Source organism: Salvia splendens, chromosome 21 (genome assembly GCF_004379255.2).
Source record: "Salvia splendens isolate huo1 chromosome 21, SspV2, whole genome shotgun sequence".
Classification (NCBI taxonomy): domain Eukaryota; kingdom Viridiplantae; phylum Streptophyta; class Magnoliopsida; order Lamiales; family Lamiaceae; genus Salvia; species Salvia splendens.
Window position 1 is genome coordinate 1443698 of NC_056052.1, and position 3059 is coordinate 1446756.

General features: G+C 41.9%; 1 pseudogene; it reads right to left on the reverse strand.

The window, feature by feature from the left end:
• Window positions 1-830: 830 nt before the first annotated feature.
• LOC121784509 lies at window positions 831-2431 on the reverse strand (annotated as a pseudogene).
• Window positions 2432-3059: the final 628 nt, after the last annotated feature.

A 3059-nucleotide genomic window follows, 5' to 3' on the forward strand; every position in this document is an offset into this window, starting at 1 on the left:
TCGTTATTTATGTTCGTACTGGTTAATAGTAGTTTTATTTTCCTTCACCTGATCTTATCACTAGGAATTGTACTTGAATTGTTCCTAATTCAATTTTCAAAATGAAGTATGGTAGTTTAATCTTTAATCAATGTAATACGAGATTTTTTATTTTTTTGGAAGTAAACATATACTGAGTTATTTGAGAAAAAACAGTCCCACTTTATAATAAATAAAAGAGTGTCGTACTAATGTTAGAATTGAAGGTCCAATCCTTTTAATAAATTCGGCCCATATCTGTTTATGCATTAATATAGTGGCCGTCGATCCGTTACGGTGCAATGTAAATATATCAAAATTTTGAGGCATTCAAATGTTAGGAGTCTTAGGTAAAAAAATATAGAGTAAAAATAGATTAATTTGAATATTTTGTGAAAACAAAAAGGAATAATAGGAAGAGCTCTTCCTATTACCAATTAATTGGATGGAACTATACTAAGCGTTTTCTTGATCCATCATTTACATATCAGGTTTAGGGATGTCATTCATGCAAAGACATAATTGTCATTTTCTTTAATTTTCTTCACTTTCATGAACGAATTGTTGTAAAATGGACATGAAATTACTGTCCTAAAGTTAGCTAGGCCGATACTCCTATTGCATCCTTAAAATGTTGCAATAATTAAGAAAATAAAACGCAAAAAAAAACATACAACGGTCAATCTATTACTTGTCACCTTATATGTGTGGCCACCTAACAAATTCTGTCTCATCAATTAATACCCCACTGATCATGAAAACACGATCCTCCTTACTAAAGTTACTTATATGTCTAATTCAAATTATTTATCTATAATTTAGTCCCAACGATCGATTCTAGCTAGTGCACTTATGCAATCCTAGACAATAAGCCCACCTAATTAGGCACGTGGCAGTAACGAATTCGAACTCGAGCTCTAGCTATTACACCAATAAGTTGTTTTGATGGGATGCGGGGACACGTGGAACCCATGCCCCCGCATAGACCGCGTTGTGGCCCTTCCACGTCAGCACTAGCATGCCCTCCTCATCCTTCTTCATCCCCCAACCACTCGCATGCTCGTCGAGCAAAACCTTTACCTCCTTCACAGTCTCCTCTCCGAAGGGGACACTCATGAAGCCTGCGGACGCCATCCGCCGGCACAACCTACCTCCAGACTCCAACCTCTCAATCCTCTGGCCCCCCTCATACCCAACAATGTTCTCAATCTTGTGCCCGATGTCAGATTCATACTCGATCCTCTGTGGGTTGTCCTTGGGCAGGAACGTCTCGAGTGCATCAAAAGGGATCCACATGTAGTTGAAGCACGAAACTATCCTCGATGCTAGCCCGCTATGTGCCCCGAGGTCGCAGTCCTCGTCGACCACGGTCACCAGGCACGGGCTCAACCTTCCGACCAACTCAAGGAACGAGTCCCGATATGACATTGTCCCGTCGCACGAGCTATCTGAAAAGGAAGTTTCCTCCTCCGGAAGATATCTTAGCCAGTTCTGGATGTTGACCACTAGGGCCTCATCAACATTGACTTTGACTATAGCCGCACCAAGTTGACCCAATAAAAAGTCATAGAAAGAGGAGGAGGCAGCCTCCTCTTCTTCTAGTGGTCCCCCCACTTCAATGACATTAAACTCAAAGGGTACATCTCTGTACCTGGCGAAGTTGACCAACCGCTGCCTAATTTCCTCAATCGGAATATTGAGCAGCGGAGGGGTTGGGGGCCGCCACGAGAGGACCGATATCCGAAGCTCCACCAGCGGCCCCCAGGCTCTTTCCCCAACGCGTCAATTAGAGTGGGCCACTGCATGCAATGGGTGATGCTTAAATCCAAGATGTGAATTTTTCGAAACCCTCGCACCGCTTCTAGGATCGCGCTGTTCGAGGCACAGAACCCGAAGCGGTGCCAGGGGATGAGGTCGACGTAGCCAGCGAGCTCGGTGACAGACATAAGGCGGCGGTGGGGGATACCGGCGGCCTTGAAACTCATGGTGGCAGGGCAAACTCTAGAAGCCCTCGAGACGAGGGCGCGGAGGAAATACGAGGCGAGCCTCTGGTTAGGGTCGCCGACGGCTGAGGCGACGTTGTTAAGCACCCACATCACTTGCTGAGCGAGAGTGACGTCGTTGCTCTCGAGAGCGCTACCGCAGTGGAGGAGGAGCTTCTCGATGCAGGCGCCGTCGAGGCATCTGGTCAAGACGGTGCCGGAGATGGAGCTGCGTGAGTTTGTGAAGAGGCTAGGGTTTTGCATAGAGGAAATGGTTGGTGATGGATTCTTACCCTCTTACATCCGCTTTCATAGTGATGTTTCTTTCCTAGCTTTCTTTTTTTTAATTTTCTTGAGAATTAGTGGGAGATCTTAAGCATTGATTTGAGAAACAAGGATATGTTGATTTATTGGAGAGTGAGAGAGAGAGAAATGAAAGAGAGTAGAAGGGAGCAATTTCATCTTTCATTAGGAACTAGGGTTTTAAATATAAATACAAGGAAAGGAATATCTCTATCAATGGCTAACCAATAAAAAGCCAAAACAAAAAGTGAGTGCATGAATCTTCTAACTTGTTTAAAGAGCTAAGGGAAGACAAAATTAGGGATGTCAAAGAACAACCCAAGTAACGTGGGTTAAGGTTGAAAATTTATAGCCAGAAAAAAAAATCACAATCCGAATTTATCCTAAACTGAAATATCAATTTATTATAGATATGAAACTATTGATAAATATATTGGTTAAAAAAATACTACTACAATTTTTTTAGCTCGGTTGACATAAAAACTCAAAACTCGGGATTATGAGAATTTATAACCTGAATCAATTATAATCCAAATGGTCTGTAACTGAATAACGTGACAACTTGATTGGAATGACCCGAACCCGAGCAAGTTAGCCTGATGAATATCTTAGATTAAAGCAAGAGAATATCCACTCATCCATTCAAATAGTTGAAGAAGATGACAGGTACCAATTTTGTTTATTTACAATGTTTATTTAATTAAAAAAAATATATAGTTGATACGTGCATGTCCCCCTATATTTTGTTTGGATTAT